Here is a 21,802-nt window from a genome sequence, read left to right on the forward strand (position 1 = left end):
TCCTGTTCTAATTCCCCCGTCTCGACATTATAGGGACACTCGCGTCTCCAGTGTCCCACTTTGTTACACTGATGACACCTCGTTGTCTTTTTCAGTGTCGCGATGTCTACCCTAGGTCTCGGTTTTTCCTCCTCATCTCTGCTTTGAATATTCTGTTTCTTCCCTAGGGTTCCTGTTCCCTGTTGCCGCTGTCCACCCTTTCCAGCTGATTGCATCTGCACCAACATCAGCTTCTCCTTAAGTTTCTTTGCTTTCGAATCTATTTCATCGCTGCAGTACCTTGCATACCTCAGAATCTCATCTAAAGGTTTGTTTTGCCAACAGATCAAATGCTGCTGAATCATTAGGCTTATGTCTGATCTCAATCCCAGGACGGACTTCGATACAAACTGTCCTATGTCTTTAGGATCCATCACGTCCAATCCACTGTACTGTTTGAATGCTTTCAGCAATCTCTCATAGTACTCGTGAACGGTCTCTTTAGGTTCCTGAGTGGTTCGATCTATCTTAACCCAGTCTATGTCCTGCAACGGCACCTTCTCTTTCAACCATGCCATTACCCTCTCGTACTTTTCCATGACTCTCTCTGATGGTCCATTCGTCCGGGCATCTCTCTCTGGTTCACAAATGGGCCATTCAACACTAAGCTTACATGCCGTCCACAAATCTCCGGGTACGACAATGTCAAACAGGGTGTTCAAATCGATCCACAGTACCTTAGAGATCTTCACGAACCTCTCTACCTGTTTGTACCATTCTACGGGATTCTCTCTTAGCTTTGGAAAGGAATTGGTAAATGCCGCTAGATCCCCCCTACTCCAGGGCACATGCACGTAGTTTCCGTTCGCGATTTCTCGCAAAGGAAAAGCTTCCATCCGCATTAACTCTCCCTCCGGGGACCTCGCAAGTGTGCTCCTTCTGACGGTTCCCCTCTTGGACCATCTTTCCTCCCATTTATCCAAATCCCTCCACAATCTGATACTCAGTATCAGTTCCTTAATGTTATTTCAGCCCAATCGTCCTACGCTCATCTAGATCCTGATCCGTGCAATTTAGCCTATGGTTACCCTGTAAAGCTTTAGTTCGTGATAAGTCTATCATATACCTGTCTACCAACTCAGATAATTTTTCATGAACTGACCTCGCTTTCCGAGTAACATCCTTAGCCATCTGTTCATACAGATCGATCCTTTCCATTGGCAATGTGCCATCTATTATTTCATCCAAATCTGATTTTAAACTGATTACATCGAGCCGTTTTGCTTTTATCTCAGCTCTCAGTACCTCGCTTCTTGTTGGTCCGTTTACATCCCTCTCACCCCCACTACGAGTCCTACGTCTAGGCACAGGTGAGTTAGGAGGAGTCCTCCTTGCTTCTCTTTGTTCCCACCTCTCTAGGTCCCAAGCTTTTCCATCTTCCCTAGGAGTATGGTGGAACAATGTCCTATTTCCCATCACTGGCTTCTGTCTTTCCGGCTCGGTCTCTCTAGATGCAGGATAGGATCCTCCGTTCTGTTCTGAATCACTGCAACTCCCTTGCTGTCTGGTGTCGCTCAATAAACGATAAGATCCCTCACGGCCCTCCATGTTCCCGCGATCCCATCCGTGATCACCGGATGCATGGCGAGACCCTTCGCGACTCCCTATACTCTCGTGACTCCAATGTCGCACATTTTCGTCCGGGGTATGGTGAGTGCACCTGTAACTATCTCGGTACTCTTGTGTCCTTCGTTCTCCCTCACTAAGGATGAGGCGAGGCACCCCCCCACATCCTGTGCTCTTGTCTTCACACAATTGTCTATTGCCACCGGTGGTATGGCAAGTATCTCCTTTGCTTCCTTGACTCCCTCCCTCCCACTCCGGACTGCTTTCGCCAGCTCCGCAGTGAGAGAGGATCCTGTTGTCTTGATCTCTCCATTCTGCTTCTGTTTCTATTCTTTTATTCTGAGTCTCTACGGAAGCATCCCATTCTTTCAAGTACTCTCTTAACTCCTTAAAGGATTTCGGTTTCGGTCCCCTCAGATCCATCCGTCCTCTCTGACCCCCCTGTTTTATCCAGGGATCCGTTACTGGATCCAATGGGGTACTCCGACTCCTTGGTCCTAGCAACTGCCTTTGGGAATTGATCGTGTTATTCCTACTTTCCATCTCTGCCCTTTCCCTGTCCCACCGTGCCTGTTCCTCCTCCTGGGCTCTCTCCGGGTTGTAGATTGACACTATAGGACCTATGGTAACAGGTACTTGTAGAGCATCTGGCAGTTGATACGACTTTGCACGCTCTGTTTCTGGCACCTTTTGTACCACAAATCTTCCTACTACTCTCTGTACGGGACTAGCTTGAGGTATTTCCTCACCTTTCTTGGGTTCCCACTCTGATGTGGGGAGCGGTTTATATTCCCCCCACCTAGCCCCGTCCCCTTGCTGTAGTTCGGGACTTTCGGCTTCTCTGTTGTACGGAGGTGGTCTGTCCATTAATAGCCTCTCTATCAGATCCTCATCCGGCTCGCTGTCCTCATCTTCTTCTAGAGGTTTCTTTTCTCCCGTAGCCTCTAGCATTGGGTACAGTTTGTCTGCTTCTATTTTTTGCACCCTCCACTTTTTAGCTTCGTCATCCCATTTAGCATCCTGCACTGCTCTTACCGATCGTCTCACTCTTTCTTGGCGCCTATTCAAGCTCCTGTCGTTTGCCGCCTTGAACCAAGCACTGAGGGCTTCGAACTGTGTTGGCCTCGGTAGAGGTCTCGTTGCAAGCATTACCGCTTTCAATTGATTCAATGCTTCTAATCTAAACGTCCCGTATCTCGGGAACGTCAGTTCCTCATTTCCTTCTGTTAGCTTACTCCACTCGGAGATCCACAGTATTGAGTGTAACCCTACATTCACAGCCATATAATAAGCTGGTGTGCCCTCCGGTGGGGCCTCTTCCCCTGCATACGAGTTCGCTCTATCTCTCTTAAAGATCGCCCTTAAACGTTTAAAACACTTCATTGTCAAGGATCTACGATTTTCCTTAATTCTCTTCCTTATTTACTTCCCAATGACGAACCACCAATCCCTGCGCGGTTCTCGCTGAACAGCCAATCCCAGCTCGGTTCTACACCAACCGGCCAATCCCAGCACGGCTCTACGCAGACCAGCCAATCCCAGCGCGGCTCTATGCTGACGTCACTCGTCCCCTCTGCAGCAGTTCCTTCCTTTCTCAGCTCGTCTCACGGTCTTGCATGCGTCTCATTCATACGCCGAAAAATGACTACTTCCGACCAAGCGATCACTTTTCTTGACTGTACGTCCACAGTCTAACTGTAATTGTCACCTCAACTGGCGAGACGTCTTCCTCTCACTTCAGACGCCCGCCTTAACTGATAGGTTACTTACTCACAGTAAACGTCCGACCAGCGTCCGTTACTCATACACTCACTCTTACGTTCCCCCTATCTCGGTCCTACGGGCGATCAATGGTACCTCATGACCCCCTTTTCAACGGTAGACAATTACTCTGGATGTTCGATACACCCGAACCACTTAAGCTCTTCCCCGAAATTAAGATTTTCACCAGGTTGCGCGCGCTCACAACCGTCTCACAATCACACTACAGGCATTCAACTCCGCTTGACATTACAACACAGGTACAACACAAAACTCCGCAATCTGGCAACGCATGACCCTTATACTCACTCTCGACCGACTCTGCTGCTTTTCTTTCTCGCACCGTCAGCACCTTCTTCGGCAGGGACTCTTTTTCTGGTCGTCGATGACTAGGGACCTTGGGGTATTCTAACCTAACCTAGGTTGCCTTCCTCAAGAAGCCAACCATCTTTCTCTACTACCAACTGCGGGGAATGAGATTTTGGTATCCTATCTGATCACCTAGATACCTATCACATTCATCCAATTTTGGATCGATTATTGACTGTCATTGAGTAAAAGGCAAACCCACATAAGTTAAATCAACCCCATAGACTGACGCAACTCTGAAGAACCACTTACGACTGGTAAAGTTTAAAAAGTTTAATATAAACTTTGGATAAAAAACCTTGTTCAATGAACACCTGGATGCAGTCACGGTAATTGCACAAGTACTTTCGCCATTGATAACACCATCAAAAGCTGAGCCAACAACCACCCTGGAGTCAAATTTCTTTCAATTACCGCGAGATTTGCGAATTTCCCGCAAAATCCGCAAATCCGCGAGCAGCGGATTTTGCTCGCGCTGCTCGCACTGTTCGCGTGAGTTCGCGCCCCGCGAATAAGTGCAAAATTGCAGAAATACGATCTTAGCAAAACTGAAAGTAACTACTTACCAGGTTCAAAAGTTCAGGCACATCATTAGTAGCCATTTCCTGTAGTGCTTCCTGAGGGGCCCCTCCAGAGTTCAGTTGCCAGTTGAAACTATTATGTGACCCTGCTCTGAACCTCAGAATAGTTACACATATGCCACAAAGGTCCTGAATTACAGCTAAGGGAGACAAGCAGGAGCCAGGCTGGAAGTTAAAATCCATTAATCAGCCCCTAATTCATTATTGTCAGTTGGGGCAGGGCAGGTGTTGTAACTAATTTTGCAACAATGAAAGCACTTAGCAAGTGCAAAAGATCACTAATCAGGAAGCACTAAGGAAGCAGGTGCCAGCTAAAAAAATATTCTGTGACACATTAATCAGCCCCAAATTAATTCAGGTCACTTGAGGCAGGGAAGGTGTGCTTTGCTTTGCCACAATAATGTACACTGGACAACCAGAGGGTGCTGTGATGAAACAGAGGGTGGCATGGGTGAGCCAGAGGGTGGCATGTGGTGACAGAGGGTGGCAGTGATGAAGAAGAGTGTCCCAAACAGGCTGGACACGTAGAAACAACAAGTTCGCAAAACTTGCGACCCGACAGGTAAGTTCGCGTTTGCGAAATTGTACAAAAACCCTCGCGACCTGGCAGAAACCCGCGCGAACACAAAAAAAAAAATCTGCAAATTCGCGAGAATTCGCGGATTTTGCGGATTGCGAGTTCGCAAATCCGCAAAATTCGCGAACGAGAGATTCGCAAAATTCGCCCATGCTTAGCCCCTATACATTTAGCCAAGGAGGGAGCACTTCGTGATTAGACAGAAGAAAGTACTCCAGTTGAGTAGAGGTATTGCACAAAACGGTGGCATCTTCGTGGACAAACACGCTGGGCGGGATTCATTCTGCCCCCTGTTAGACTCGTTTTTTGTGCCCTTCTGCCCTCTGTTAGACTCGTTTTCCCCTTGTTTTTCTGCCCTTCTGCCCTCTGTTAGACTTGTTTTTCCCTTGTTTTTCTGCCCTTCTGTCCTCTGTTAGACTCATTTTCCCCTTGTTTTACTGCCCTTCTGCCCTCTGTTAGACTCGTTTTTTGTGCCCTTCTGCCCTCTGTTATTCCCTTTGTTTTTCTGCCCTTCTGCCCTCTGTTAGACTCGTTTTTGTGCCCTTCTGCCCTCTGTTAAACTCGTTTTGTGCCTTTCTGCCCCCTGTTAGACTCGTTTTTTGTGCCCTTCTGCCCTCTGTTATTCCCTTTGTTTTTGTGCCCTTCTGCCCTCTGTTAGACTGTTTTTTTGTGCCCTTCTGCCCTCTGTTAGATTGTTTTTTTGTGCCCTTCTGCCCTCTGTTAGACACGTTTTTCTGCCCTTCTGCCCTTTGTTAGGCTGCTTTTTGTGCCTTTCTGCCCTCTGCATCCCCACATCAACACTCAGCGCTACCCCAGCATCACTCAGCACCACTACATTAACACTCAGCACCACCACAGCACCACTCAGCACGACCACAGCATCACTCAGCACCACCACAGCACCACTCAGCACCACCACAGCATCACTCAGCACCACCACAGCATCACTCAGCACCACTCAGCACCACCACAGCCATACTCAGCACCACCACAGCACCACTCAGCACCACCACAGCACCACTCAGCACCACCACAGCACCACTCAGCGCCACCACAGCATCACTCAGCACCACCACATTATCACTCAGCACCACCACAGCACCACTCAGCACCACCACAGCATCACTCAGCACCATCACAGCATCACTCAGCACCACCACAGCACCACTCAGCACCACCACAGCACCACTCATCGCCACCACAGCAGCACTCAGCACCACCACAGCATCACTCAGCACCATCACATTTTCACTCAGCACCACCACAGCACCACTCAGCACCACCACAGCATCACTCAGCACCACCACAGCTTTACTCAGCACCACCACAGCACCACTCAGCACCACCCCAGCATCACCCAGCACCATCCCAGTATCACTCAGCACCACCACTGCACCACTCAGCATCACCACAGCACCACTCAGCGCCACCACAGCACCACTCAGCGCCACCCCAGCATCAATCTGCGCAACCATTCAACAACAACTGGTTCAAATATGTTCTCTCAATGTTTCAAGCTTTATTACAAATGTCACAAAAAGATGTTAATATTTCACTTCTGTTCTTGGATTTTCGTCACAATAAAATACACTGAACATAATCTTCACAAAAAGTTATTTACAAAAGGTTAAGCTATTGCCATTATAAATTAAAATCACTTTTATTTAAGTATTAATTATTTTAAAAAATTAAAAGCCCTTGTAATTTGTAATATCAATACATCTAAGTCACGTAAATACAAAACATGTTGCATTACAAATGCTATAGGTGTCACATTTGCGAAAGTTATAACTATTGGCATTGTAAATGACAAAGCTATTAATTTAGCTATTTTCAAAACCAACATATAAATAAAAAAATTGTCATTTACAAGACCAATAGCTCAAACTTTCCTAATGCGAGACCTATTGCATTGCAAATGCTTGTTTTTAAATCTGTCAGTGCTTCCTGTTGAGGTTTTATTTTCGTGACAGGCGCCTCATTGCCTACTTGTATCTATTCTCTGACCCTGCTTCAAGGGTCAGAGCAGGGTCAGAGAATAGTTGCAAGTAGGCAACGAGGCGCCAGGAAGCACTTACAGGCTTACAGCAGCAGGTGCCCAAGTTGAAGTTAATTTCTTTGTAACCCTTTTTTAACAGTTTACAAAAAATTAGCCTCAACTTTTGCACCTGCTGCTGTAACCCTGTAAGTGATTGGCTGAAAATTCGTTCTGCTGATTCGCGGATTTTACTGTGATTTCGCGAGATTCGCGGATCGCAAAATCGCGGAAAATCCGCAAATTCCGCAAGCGGAACGAATTTTCAGCCCATGCTTACTGACCATCCAAATTGATTTTCCTGTTCTCCAAGTCCATTAAGCTTCAGGTGATGTATTGTATTAAGCCTATCTGGATTTCGTCTTTTGTGATTGCCAAAGGAGGGCCTTGGCTATTTTATCTTGCTTAAAGGTGAGGGAGGCCAGAGATGGAATTACAGAGTTTGTGAGGAAGGTGAAATTGGATTCCCTAGTTTGGTTGGAGTGATGGGCTTTGTTTTGAGCTCTTTCCTGAAAGGTGGAATTTGTGCCAGTGATGCTTCCATTTGGGCTTCTATTTGAGCTTCCAGTGTGCAAGGAATTGGTCTGATAGGTTGACGAGCTACTGATTGGATAAACTGTCCCTCCTGGGTTTTTGAGAGGTGATTGATAGAAATTTGACTCCAGGGTGGTTGTTGGCTCAGCTTTTGATGGTGTTATCAATGGCGAAAGTACTTGTGCAATTACCGTGACTGCATCCAGGTGTTCATTGAACAAGGTTTTTTCTCCAAAGCCCAGGTTATGTATACCCGTGCAGATCAGGATGCCATTCCCGGCTACCACCAGGTCTGCTGATTTTGATGATGATGATTTAGAAGGAGAGGCTTGTCGTTGTATTGGAGGTCCCTTTGTAGCCCTAGACAGAAATTTGATCTATGGGGTTTTTGTCTGGTTGCTAATGATCCCTCTGGACCTGCACTGTGAGAGGGCAGTAACAGCATATTATTGTTTCAGGAACCTGTTAAACCCCTTGAGAGTGGGGAGTGGGTGGTCTTTAAGGGGTCCTTTAAGAAGAATTCATTTATCAGTCCTAAAGCTGGTGATTGAGCTCCTTCAGTCTGCGACCTTTTCGAAGGGACACGGACTGCCGCCCAAGGCTTCCTTGGGTCACGCTTTGTCAATGTTGGTGGGGCCACAGTTGTGGTGGCCTGCTTTAGAACTGCAGCCCTTTGGTTTCTTGATTCATTCAGAGGGCTGATCCCAGTAGCGAAATTGGGGTTCTGTGGATGAGGCAACTGAGATGAGAGTCTTCTGAGAGATCAATTTGTTTTTTCCATGCAAGTCCTTTTTGTAGCCATGGTGTAAGAAGGGAAAGTTCGGTTGGTACTTGTTGGATTCTTCCTGGAGGTTTTTAAAATACTGTTGTACGTGGTTTTTTACCTCTGCCAGCAGATGGTGATTAAATGGTGAAGTATAATGTGGAGTAGAGGAATGTGTGGGATTGGGTAATAATGAGTGTGACCCCTTCGGCTGACTCAGGGCCGGGACATGGAATTGGAGGGGGCAGAAGGCAGACCGAGGGGAGCACATGTTGAGGTGTAAGATGATTGGAGCAAACACAAGGAGATGATGGACGGAGCGCTGTTTCCGGTCCAGGGAAAACATGGCTTGGCAGTAAGGACTGGACTGTTCCCAAGAGGCACAGGGTCATGACTGATTTGCATATAGCTGTGTCTGAACTGGGGTGGCAAAGTGAGCTTAAGAACGATGATGGATTCAACCCAGATCTGTGACTGGGGGTGAGTGTTTAAAAAGTTTCAGCGCTCCATCCGTCATCTCCTTGTGTTTGCTTTGTTCACCCTAAGTTGGCAGGGTATGTCCAGACGTGGGTTCCTTGCTCACTTTGCCACTGGATTCAAGCTAGCCTGGCTGATGAGGGCTGTTAGCCTGAAACCGGTCACAGGATGCTTGTTTCCAGTCCAGGGAAGACATTACTTGGCAATTTGGGCTGGACTGTTACCATGAGGCACATGGTCAAGACTGATTTGCATATAGCTGTGTCTGAACTGGGGTGGCGGAGTGAGCTAAAGAACAATGATGGATTCAACCCAGATCTGTGACTGGGGTGAGTGTTTGAAAAGTTTCAGTGCTCTGTCCATCATCTCCTTGTGTGTGTAAGATGATTGGAGCCTTGGTTAAGGCCGACCCTGGTGTCAAGTGCACTTACCACAGTGCACTTAGCTCATGGGAGCACAAATTCAGACACAAGCGTCCACAGATTGAAATGCAGTGGTTCACTTTCAGATTTTGTAGGCCCTCAGTGGAGAACCACGTGGAGCCTCGAACAACAGACCAATGGAGTAGCTCCCCACGCATACCCCCTGAGGCTCTGGATGCTTCTCAACTGCTCTCTACCACTCGCAGTAGTTGGCGCCCCTATGACGCCCCTGACACAGCTCACTACAAGCGGTCGTCTCTGATCATTTCAAGGGCCCGCAGGGGCACAAAGGATCGCAGGTGATCATTGGTGATGCTTCCGGGGCTTCCGGTTAGCCCCTCTTCAGCTTCTCTGCAGCCTCATCCAGGCCTGCCAATTTTTCTCGGCTCGTGATCTCAAACGCAGCCCTTGAGCTCAAGATCCCTACCCCCAAAGCAGCCAGAGTGAACTACATGGAGCCCTGAACATATCCGCCATATTAGGAAATGACAGAGAGGTGAATAGCCATCTAACCTCCCCCCAACCTCCCCCCTGGCTTGCTTTTTTGTACCTGAGACACCTCTTACCTGGTGCGCAGTATAATAGGGTATTTGAATATGTTTTAGAATTGAAAGCAAGAACTTCACCTGATGAAGCTTTCCTCAAGGTGGCTAATTTTTCAAATCAACTGTTTGTATTTCATAAACGCAATATATCACAATTCAGCTGCTGGCATGCTTTAAAGGGCCCAGGCATGGTCATAACACAAGGGAGAAGATTTATCAAGACTTTGTGCCTACGCAGTCATACAAGTGACTCAAAATGAAGTGTTGATAGGAGATTAACTTTCCTACTCAAATTTCTTTGTGCTGAAAAGTTGGCATTTTTTCAGTTCAAATGGCACCATGTTCTGTTTGTGCTACACAGTGTCAAATGGGTGCTAAGTGGGTTGTTCTTAGGAATTGTAAAGCTACCACTCATGGTTTTTGACTCAAAGCCAGATCTAAAAAGATTCCGTATTTAAGAATAGGTAAATGGGATGTAGGTAATTTTTCGTTAAAAATTACCGAATCGGTAAGTTTCGGTAATTACCGAATCGGAATTTACAGATTCGGTATTTGCCATTCATTCCCATGGGCCTGGAGGCCCATAGGAATAATTGGCAATTACTGAATCGGTAAATACTGATTCGGTAAAAGGGGGAAAACATTGAAGGGAGGCAGGGTGTCACTTTGACACCCTGTTGCACCCCTCAATTGTGTATGGGTGCATATGTGGCACACATACATGCCCTAATGGCGTGAATGTCTGCCACATCGCACTGTTGGAAAAGAAAAAAAAATGCTTTTTCAAAAAGGTTTTCATTATTTACTATCAACTTGTAGTTGGTTGTAAATAACAAATCCTTAACTGAGGAATGCACCAACTTGAGTGCTTCCTACATCCTGGATTCGGTAATTTACCGAATCGGTATGTGAAGAATTCTGTATTTTACCGAATCCTTAAATTACCGATTCGGTAAAATACTGAATCCTAAAAAAATGCCACCTACATCTAAAAAGCCCAATACCGGTCGGTAACGGACGAAATTCGGTAATTTCAGCTGTTACTGACCGGTATTGGGTGACCTACATCTGGCCCTTAGTCTTCTTATATAATCAGTACATTTTGGTCTGTTTGGATAGCTCACAGTACCATATCTAAACTCCTCACCTTTCAGAGTTATAGATGTTGTTGGTAACCTCGAGCATGACTACTCAGAATCCCAAGGAATCCGTGGAAACAGATCTAACCCTTTCGTTTGTCACTTTTGCATGGCCATGGTGTCACAAAGAAAAGATACGAAAATGCATTTTCAAATGTTTTTCGGAAAGCTCTAATCTATGCAATTTAAACATGGACTGTGATTATTAGGAAGATGAGACACATCATTGTTATAAGCATTATTATAATGGTGAAAACACAAACAATTCAACCATGCTAAATGTTTCTAATGTTACTCACTCCTATCTATCACTAATACATCGGTACTAATGAGGGCATACCAGCGGTACCCTTCAGCCAGACCTGTTGGAATGATCTAAACCCATATCTTGTGCATTGTGTCAGGAAGCCGGTCTCAATGCATTAACAAATAAACCCTTTCTGAGTGTGAAGGCCTGCATACTTCTCTTGCAAGGTTATCTTCCTTCTCAGAATAAAGGCCGGGATCTATAGAGCTGCATCTCAGTCGCAGCTCATCGCAGCTTCCATGATGACCCTGATTGTTGCAGGTATTCTGCACATACACAGAACTATGCACAGGAAAACAGAACCTCCGTATATAGGGGTGTAATATATAATACAATATGACTCTAAAGAATGAAAGAACAGTTAGGCACTTAAAGAGGTTGGATACATTTCAGGATTCCCTTTCAGGATAGAGAGTGCTGTGTCAGTGTAGTTAGGCCATTTACGTTCCTTTGAAGCAACCCTTCCTCAACAAGCCCTAGCTTTTGGACATTACTTTGCATTTGGGACATGTAATCTATTTTCAGAAATATAAGAATCCCAACGTGCTGCTGACTAAAAAGACAGATCTGGCTGAATGTGTCACACATAATGTGGAGACATTTTAACAACTTTGCATTTACGTCCAGCATTTGAGAGACAAGGTGTAGGGTGAGGTTCTCAGGTGTGGGAACAGCAGGCAAATTAAAGGATCCTGAGAGGGCATTATATATGAAAAGAAGGTGGCTGGTGAGAGAGTTGTTGCTAGTGTTGTGTAGGGCTCACTCTTCATGTTATCATGGAAGCCATTTCCAATCCTAATTATTTGTCTGCAAATCAGTGCAATCAGGCAATATCAGTCTAACTAGTTCAAAGGAAGAGGACCAAGACTACAAGAGCCACAATGCATTAGGATGTCACACAAAAGCCCATAAATTGAGTTGGCACCTTGTTTCAAAATGAAGGGCATATGTCAGAATGTAGTTGGAAGTGGGAGAAGGGTTGTAGGGTGGGCGTAAAATTGTGAGTAAAACTAGTTATGTACGTGAGGTCTGTTTTATGAGTTGAGCATTTCTGTGCCACACCAGGGAACAGAGTCTATGTGCAAGGAGATGTGGACACTCGATTGGGAACTAATTCCTCATGATCTGGGCACAAGAAACATTCATTAAAATTCCATCTTCCACGCTGCACTAAATGTATGATCTGGTGGAAATCACATGATTTCACTAGGCCTTAGCTGAGGTACTGGCTATTAGCCATGTCTAACAATTGTATGGAGTTGGGCAATGAATTAATGGCTTGAGCCAAATGTCTGTTTTTTGGTTAGAAAGAGACAGAGCAAACAGAGCTTTTTCTGTAAGAAGTGTCACAAGATTTGATACAAAAATATAGGTCAATTGAGAAAAGCAATTTCTTATGTGTAGAAATAATTTATGTTAGTAGTATCCTTGCTGGTGGGGTCTTTGTATGTTTTTTTTAGAATGTGTCTGTTACTTGTGTAACTGCACAGTTGCCCCCTGACTCTGCACGTACTAGAGCCAGTGGTAGCGGAACAATTTTTTTCAATGTTGTGCTGGTCATCGACATCCCATGGCTTAAGAGCTTTGACTATACTTTACAAGCTGATGATGTAGATATATTGCTGATGTAGGTATATTGAGGTATTTGTACTTTGTGTTTGAAAGTAACCACACGCCTTTATTTATGTATGTGTTAGAAAACCTCTGAAATACTATGACTTTCTCCCTTCACACATATCCCCCCCAAGAGTGTCATTAGGTAAAATTACTAAATGCCGTAAGCATGCCGTGAGCAATAGGAATAGTAAACATGGCTGCCCTTTTAAGAGAATTTGCTTTGCTTCTCAAACAAAGTTGCTAGTCATGAGACAGTTTGTACTTGAACGCACAGTAAATGCTTCAGGGCTAATAAATAAAGGCCTTGTCAATGTTAGTTCTAACCATAACCCAATCAAGTATTTTTAGGGGTGCTTCACACCCAAACTTCCAACACCACTGACTCAGGCTCTTGGAGGCAAAGAAAAACTATTGGCTTGGGCTTGGCTCTGGCTCCAAGATTTCTGGCCTGCACACTGTTTGTGCTAGGTAATAAAAATGGTCAGGAACCTAAAAGGGTTGGTAGGAAGCGAGGGAAGAAGTGATACTGGCATGAATACACTCTCTATCTCTCTCTTGCTTACCAAGGACCCCTCCAATGCCAAAACTAACTTTTGCAACATCATGACCAACATAGCCAAATGGATGAGAGACAACTGCCTCCAACTCAATTCTGTCAAAACTGAAGTATTGATCTTTGGGAAGAACACCTCCGCATGGGACCACAGTTGGTGGCATGCAGGACTCAGACCTACACCCACACTGACCAGCCATGCAAGCAACCTCGGCATCATCCTCGACAGCCAACTGACTATGAAACGAGAGGTCAATGCAGTTGCTGCTCTTGCTTCCACACACTTCACATGCTCTGCAGGATCTTCATATGGATCCCAACCAAAAGCAGAAAGACCGTCACTCAGGCCCTCGTCATCAGCTGCCTCGGCTACGGCAATGCCCTCCACGCTGGCTTCTCCAGCCAGCTCCTCAGAAGACTCCAGACCATACAGAACACTGCAGCCAGACTCATCCTGAACCTCCCCAAATGAACCCCCCCCCCTAAGAGACCCCCACTGTCTCCTCATCCAGAAGAGATGCCAGTTCAAGATCCTCACACACACCTACAAAGCCCTCCACGGCCTCAGAAAGACTGATATAGAGGTAGGGAGCGAAAGAGAAGTATAAAGTTAGGTATGGTTATAGAATAAATAGAGATCTAGAGCTAGGGAGAAATAAATGTAAGAGACAGGTGGGATTGCAGAGCGATGAAGTATAAAAAGACATCTCAGGTAAAGCAACGTGTAAGGCAGACAGGAAAGTAAATAGAGTGAAAGATACAAAGAGAGATGGCAAATAGAAAGGACTGAAGGTGAGGGAGTTGAGATAAGATGGAGTAGGTACATTGGAATAGAGAGAGAGAGAGAGAGAGAGCGGTACAACAAAAGAGGTATGGCGGTAGAGGTAAAGTAAAGATTTAGAAAGACATGAGAAAGCAAAAGGAGGAAGAGAAAGAGAGGTAAAACGGAGAATTGACATAGATACAGATAGGAGTAGATAGAGAAGCGTTGTAGCGAAAAAGGAGAGAATTAGTTATTGATGGGGTGGAGAAATGTGATGCAGCAAGAGAGGAAGAAGATAGGTGTGAAGTAGAAAGAGAGGGGAGATGTAAATATTGCAAAAGAATTGCAGAAACTGGTATGTTATGGTACTTTACGTATTAGTAAACAAAACATTGCAAACGAGCAATGAGGGCATCATGAAACTCAGTGCAGATTGATAATTTTGCTGCATGTGAACTGATTCTGTAAGGCCAGTAATCTGAGGGTACTTACCAATGTGAGCATCAAACTAGGCACCGTGAACAGGTGGTTGGTGTATGTGCAGTGAGATGCATTGGCCTATTTGATCTTCATTGATCTTGCATAATGAGCAGAAATCTAAATAGTTATGTAGCTACTTAATAAAGGGTGCCGCATCATTGAATATATGAGCATTACTTTTATATGTATGTTAAATACTATCTCACATTATGAAGCAGCCTATAGAATAAACCGTGATTAAATTAACACAGGGGTTGCAAGTCGATCTGAATTTTGAGGATCAGCACTTATTTTCTTTAAATCAGATTTTGACACAGATCAAGAGAGAGAAGGAGAGTTTGAGAGAGAAAGACATGAAAGGGGGAAGAAAAACGGGGGAACAAAGGCGGATGCAAAAAATTACAAAACAGTCACAAAGAGAGAAAGCAGTGATAAAAAAAGAACCTAGAAGTTCAAACTAAAGAGTCAGGGAGTGTATGGTGGTGGAAGAAGGAAGCATGGGGTAGAACTAAGCTTTGGTATGTGGTGACCCCAACATTCTGTAGCACCACCAGGGGCTACTGAGCATAATTTTGGGACCCAGCACTGATTCTTTTACAAATTATATACTGTCTAGCATGGCAGCCACCACTATCTCAATATCTCCTTAAATCGTGGCATACAGAGACTACAACCCTGTCTTGAACGCATGAAATCCTGGATGTCACCAAACTACCTGATGCTAAACCCCACAAAGATGCCAACAATATCAAACATTCCATGATTCAGTCATGGATTTCTGAGTTAAACCTAATGGGTTTCCCATCCCAACTGAGAGAATGGGCCAAGTTACTCAGATTTACCCACAACTCAAACCTCTCCCTCAAAGAACACATCGATAAAAACAAAACAACCAGAATCCAACTCTCTCTCCAGAAAAAAAGTGAACCCTTTGCTCCCAGGAGAAGACAACAGAACAACTGTACAAGCCCAAGTCCTCCCCATCTAGATGGAGGACACATCCTGCTAAGGGTGCTCAGAGACCACCCTTGCTCCCCTAAAGAGCATCCTTCATGCCGCAGTATGGCTCATCAAGGGGGGGGGGGACTCCAATCAGGATGCCCTCGCATTTAAGGATCTACACAGGCTTCCCCTGCAAAACCCGGATCGTATATTCAAACACTGCTGCGTCGCTTACAAGGTTACACCAAGACTTCTGTTTATCTAGCAAACTGTCAATATCTGGAGGTCTACACTAGCTGAGGACCTCCAACATCACCAGTTTAGAGACTAAACACAACAGGACAGAGAAAATATGTCTTCTCAGCCAATGCCCCTCGGATCTGGAATAACATCTCCTCTGATATCAGAAGAGCTGCAAGCCTCATGCTATTGAGGGAGAAACTGAAAATGCACCTGCTTAAGGAATATATAGGCTGTCTTCTCACCCCTTCTCCTAGCTGTCTGTTACCTTCCCCCATATGTTTCTTTAGTAAGGCTTGCAACTATATAGAGCTCCATGGCTAGTCAGCTAGGGTAGCACTTTAGAAACACCAAAATGTACATGAGTGGGCTACTAACTTGCACAGAAACAGAGGTGGCATTATTTTCAGGCACAGTATTTAATTCAAATGGTATTCCTCCTGATGTAAGAATTTCATCAAAGTGCAGATAACAATGGGCACTGTTGGAAAGTAGAATATGTATATTTTGTTTTCCTTTCAATAATAAGTTGTTTATAAAACAACTAGCGGCCTGCCCCGGCGTTGCCCGGGGCAGAAGGGGCCTGGGGGCAGCATTTGAGGCTTGCGGCAGTGTTGCCCGGGGCAGAAGGGCGCTGGAGGCAGCATTTCAGGCTTGCGTGCACCCATGGCTCCCGCCCGTCCCTCCGCCCGTCCCTCACTTACCTTACTCGCCGCTCCTCCTCGCGCTGCTGATTTTACCGCTCCACTGCTCCTCCGCTTCTCGCTGGTCATTACCGCTTGTCCGCCGCTCGCCGCTCCTCCCCGCCTGTCCGCCGCTCGCCGCTCCTCCCCGCCTGTCCGCCGCTCCTCCCCGCGCTCCCGATGTCATGACGCAGACGTCGCGGCCGGCTCATCTTTTAGGGGACTTTTTATTTTATGTAGCCTATGTCCATCTACACACCCTGACAATTTCAAGGATGTATCGGGTGTGTGGATTGGCGCTGTGGTTCCCGAGTTTACCTGGCTCAAAGGGTTGAGTTCTCTCTTTATAATAGTAGTATAGATAGGCAGTGGTGTGGGCCAGTGGATTTATGTTTTTCTGTGGCAACACCGAACAATGGACTAAATTAATACTGCTGCATAATAATAGTATAAACAAACGACAATATCTCAACTGGTATTATTGAGAATACTAGTTATCAAGCATGCACAAACCATTGCAAGAAAGGTAAGGTAGGGAGACTCATAGTTCGTTTAAATGTGCCCAAGGCACCATGTATTTGGAAAAGTACAAGACATTTGCAGAACAAATTAAATAAGGGTTTTGGAAGAATTGGGAACAGTTGCATCAGCACTGTAAGCAATAAATACATAAGTAATCCAAAAACTTTGTGCACGTAGGTGCTCCTGATACTCAAAAGTGGATGACCCAGGTGACAAGGGAAAAAACAGCGGCGGCGCAAAGTGAAAAAGTGACAAAATATATACCAAGAACTTGTGGTTCACAGTTAATTATTGACATGAATTTGATACATTTGTAAGCATTTTTGTGAACCATAGTGAAAGGGGCCGGAAATTCCTCTGGTAGTCGACGGCGTTCCGATCCTATCGGTTTGGGATCATCATCAGGACCAGGTTACTGAATGAAGGTGCTGCTAGATGTGGGAGGGAAGAAGAGATGGAGAAAATGAATCACTGCAGGTCAGCCAGGCTTGAACCCACGAGAAATTGTAAATCGGGCAAACCTGTGGGCAGGAGCAATTAACGTGGAGGGGGTGAAAGAGGGTCTGGATAAACACCCGTAGGTGTTTGGAGGCCAGGTCTTGCTGACTGGTTACCCCAGACGAGAGAAGTTGGATCAAAAAATGAAGACCGGAATAATATGGAAGGAATTGTGGCACGTCAATAATACCGGTTGAGATATTGTCATTTGCTTATACTTCCTCACCCAGATCTCAACCTGATCTATGGGTTTACTCCGGTTGTTTATATCTAAAGCATAATAACAGTAGCATTGACAATTGTAAAGCTCAGCAGATTGATTTGGAGCCTGTTGACATTATGATGAAATCCATATTTTACAGGGAACAGTGAAATAATTTTCATATGTTTGGTTTCCTAGCAAGTGTTCACCAGTATCTAAAGGAGCTTCACAAGTTACCTATCAAAGAGAGGATTCAGTTTGAATGTCTCTAATTGGCTCATCGAGCTTTCTATATGTCGGGTCTGAGGTACCTGTCTGATAGGCTCATTACCTATCAGCCTGCAAGAACCATCCCTTCCTCGGTAGCAGTGTTGGCTGTTGTACCTCGCAACTGCAGAAAGAGATGGAGAGGTACATCTTTCTCCTTTCTTGCAGTCTGGGCATATTGGGCTATGGGCAGTGAAGGATGAACCCTGCTTTAGGCGTAATTGGGTTTTATATCAGGTGCCTACCATTCATCTAGTGCTGGGACACTCTCTAAGAAGCAGTGCACTTTATAAATCCCTACTATGTGGGCTCACACATATGTTAGCCTACCCTTTGGCAGGCTGTTGATATATGAATAGGGTATCTTGGTTACTACAGTATTTGTATTCTTGTGAAGACTTTGATTGCAACATTATCCTCTTCCCCCCAACCTCTTTCTATGGTACTCCAACACCCACCAAGACCTGCTGGCCTATTTCTTCCCCAGCCTTTACTCTGAAGAAGGATCGGGTTAAAGATAAAAACAGAAAATGCAGTTTTGCTTTCTTATGTGTCATGTTACAGACTGTGCTGGCCCAAGATAATAGCCTTAGAGAAAGCTATGCTTGACTACTAACTTTACACATCAGACGCCAGACAGATTGCAGTGCTTGAACCATGATGAGTGCTTTTGTTTCATGAAGTAGGCTAGACACAGCAGCTAACTAATACTTGCCACGAAGGTCACCTTTAGCCAACAGCACATTAGATCCTGGACTTGATATTAAAGTTCATAGTCCATAAGAGCCAGATATTTTTTTTACTGACTTCTCACACTCAACACTGACCCTTCCACTCACTCCTCCTACACTACACATAGTTCTAATAAATCAGTGCTCCCACTTAGTCGTAGGTCGGAGCACGCCCGTCCTACAGCGGGATGGGAAGACCCCCATGATGAAGCATGACACTAAGGGCCCTTTTGGTGTGTGAGGGGTATTTCAACAAACACTGTGTGCTTCCAACCATACTAGGAAATACATGTGACCTTTGAGTACATTAGTCTGAAATCTATAGGGTGGATCGCTGTGTTTTTGCAACATTTCTAGAGGAGGACGTATCCATCTCCAGGGCTCCTTTTAAACACTACCTCTTCACTCCCTCTTTTGTTTTTGCAAATCTCTAGATTTAGCACAAGACAGTCATCAGAATTACCTGGCCACTTACAATTGCTCTCTAAACTCTTCTTTCAAGCCTCCATCTTAGGCATTCACTGAAATTTTGCAAAAGCAAAATGGAGCCCAGTTTGACTACAACATGTTTGATAAGTGCTTCATGCTCACTCTTTACACACACACAATCTACGTATACATACGGAACATCCATTTCCCACATGAACAGGAGATGAATGTGGACACAAACAACTGGAAAAATAATTTTAAAAAGCATGGAAGCCATCAAAACACAACCCTTATCATGTAAACGCCAGTGAGCTGGGTCCTCCAACCACAGAGTGCCGCTTTTGGTCCCAAGTGTACTCAAAGAAAGTGCCGCCATTTGTATGCATGCTTGTTTCTGAGGTAAAGTCAAAGAGTCTGTAGACCTTTGAACGAAGCTATTTGGGAGTCAACAGTCTGCCTTCCATTTCATTGTGCTGTGTGCGTGATAATGTCTTCCTGTGGCAGTGTCCAAGCCAGGGTACCCTGAATGATTGTGTCCATGTCTTTCTGTCCTAGTGGCTGTAGTCTCCCTGTACCTTTGGGCGTATTCTTTTCTTTCTGCCTCAGTGTTTGTGCCTCTATGCTCCAGTAGTAGTGTGTATTGTGTCATACCATCCTCACACTAGTGTCCATGTTTTCTCTGTCCTAGCGTCTGTGTCTCTATAGCCCATTGACTGAGTATATATATTGTAATTGTTCAAGTGTCAGTGTGTACTCAGTCTATTGTCTATGTCTATCTTTCTCATTGTAGTAGCACTTACTGCCAAAGGGACTGCTTATTCCCTGTCTTACCATAGCTATTTATTTCTCTTTGTGCATGTCTTGTTTCCCTCTTGTTTCCCTAGTGTTTTTAACATTCTGTTAGTGTGTGCCCAGCACCAGTGCTTTTGTATTCGATGCTTAGGTGCAAGTGTGTTCCCTGAACCATTGCAAATGTTATCCCTGCCTCAGTGCTGCAGTGGCCATTATCCCAAACTCAGCTTATTCACACTCTCTGCAAACACCCATTCAGTTCCTGTGTATGTGGCCCTGCCTCAAGGTGCCTTCCTCCCTGTTTCATTGCCTATGTATCATGTTTTAGTTACCAAGACGTCCTTAGTACAGTCATGTGTTGGTGACGTCCTAGTGATCTTTCCTCACTATACCAATACACATGCTACTGTGTCCTCAAACAGTCGTGGGGGAGTCTCCGCACTCATGGCAGAGGTCCTGCAGTCGTGAGGGAGCCTCCACACTCACAGCAAAGGCCACGCAGTTGTGGGGGAGTCTCCGCACTCAAACCAAAGGCCCCGCAGTCATGGGGGAGTCTCAGCACTCAAACCAAAGGCCCCGCAGTCATGGGGGAGTCTCTGCACTCACAGCAGAGGCCCTGCAGTTGTGGGGGAGTCTCAGCACTCACGGCAGAGGCCCGCAGTTGTGGGGGAGTCTCAGCACTCGCGGCAGAGGCCCGCAGTTGTGGGGGAGTCTCAGCACTCGCGGCAGAGGCTCTGCAGTTGTGGGGGAGTCTCAGCACTCGCGGCAGAGGCTCTGCAGTTGTGGGGGAGTCTCAGCACTCGCGGCAGAGGCCCGCAGTTGTGGGGGAGTCTCAGCACTCGCGGCAGAGGCTCTGCAGTTGTGGGGGAGTCTCAGCACTCGCGGCAGAGGCTCTGCAGTTGTGGGGGAGTCTCAGCACTCGCGGCAGAGGCCTTGGAGTTGTGGGGTAGTTTCCGCACTCACAGCAGAGGCCCCGTAGTCGTGGGGGATTCTCTGCACGCACTGCAGAGGCCCCGCAGTCATGGGGGAGTCTCTTCACTCAAAGCGGAGGCCACGCAGTTGTGGGGGGGTCTCAGAACTCACAACAGAGGCCCGAAGTCGTGGGGGAGTCTCAGCACTTGCGGCAGAGGCCGAGCAGTTGTGGAGGAGACTAGGCAATCATGGCAGAGGCCCCGCAGTCGTGGGGGAGTCTCTGCATGCACAGCAGAGACCCCACAGTTGTGGGTGAGCCGCTGCACTCACAACAGAGGTCCTGCAATTGTGGGGGAGTCTCAGAACTCACGGCAGAGTCCCCGCAGTCTTGGGGGGAGTCTCTGCACTCCGGGCACAGCTCCACAATGAAAATTCTCATTGCGGAGATTCTCCCCCACGACTGAGAGGCCTCAGCCACCAGTGCAGAGGCACTTTGTGAAACCAGTTCCTAGTTTCAGAGTAAGTTTTATCCAGTGTGAGTGTGTTCACTGCTAACTATGCTATTCTTCCAACCACAAGTTTTATTTTAATCATGATCCCAGTGTATGTGTATTACCTGTCTGAGTGTCAGTGTATTCCCTTTTCAGCGATTCAGTCTCCCAATCTCAGTGTGAGCGTCTGTCTGTTCTACCACCACCCAGCTGCAAGCATCTCCCTGCCCCTGATGTGAAGGTGTTCTCTGCCCCACTGTAAGGGATTTCCCTCCCCTACTGTAGATGTCACTCTTCCAGTCACTCTGCCCCAGAAACAGTGTATTCTAAATTACAGTGTTGGTGCATGTCTTGATCCAATGTAAGCATCTTCTGGTCCACGTCTCTATGCCATTGTGTAGGTGTCCCAATAATCTGACTCTGTTTGCAGAGATGTCATTAGTTTTGTGTTTCCTTATAATATCCAAATATGTGCATGTCTCCATCCTAGGAACAGTTGTGAATTCCTTTTTTCACTGTCGCCGTCCCAAATGGGAGTATCTCTCCTTTCCTATAAGAGCTGATC

Source organism: Lissotriton vulgaris, chromosome 10 (genome assembly GCF_964263255.1).
Source record: "Lissotriton vulgaris chromosome 10, aLisVul1.2, whole genome shotgun sequence".
NCBI lineage: Eukaryota > Metazoa > Chordata > Amphibia > Caudata > Salamandridae > Lissotriton > Lissotriton vulgaris.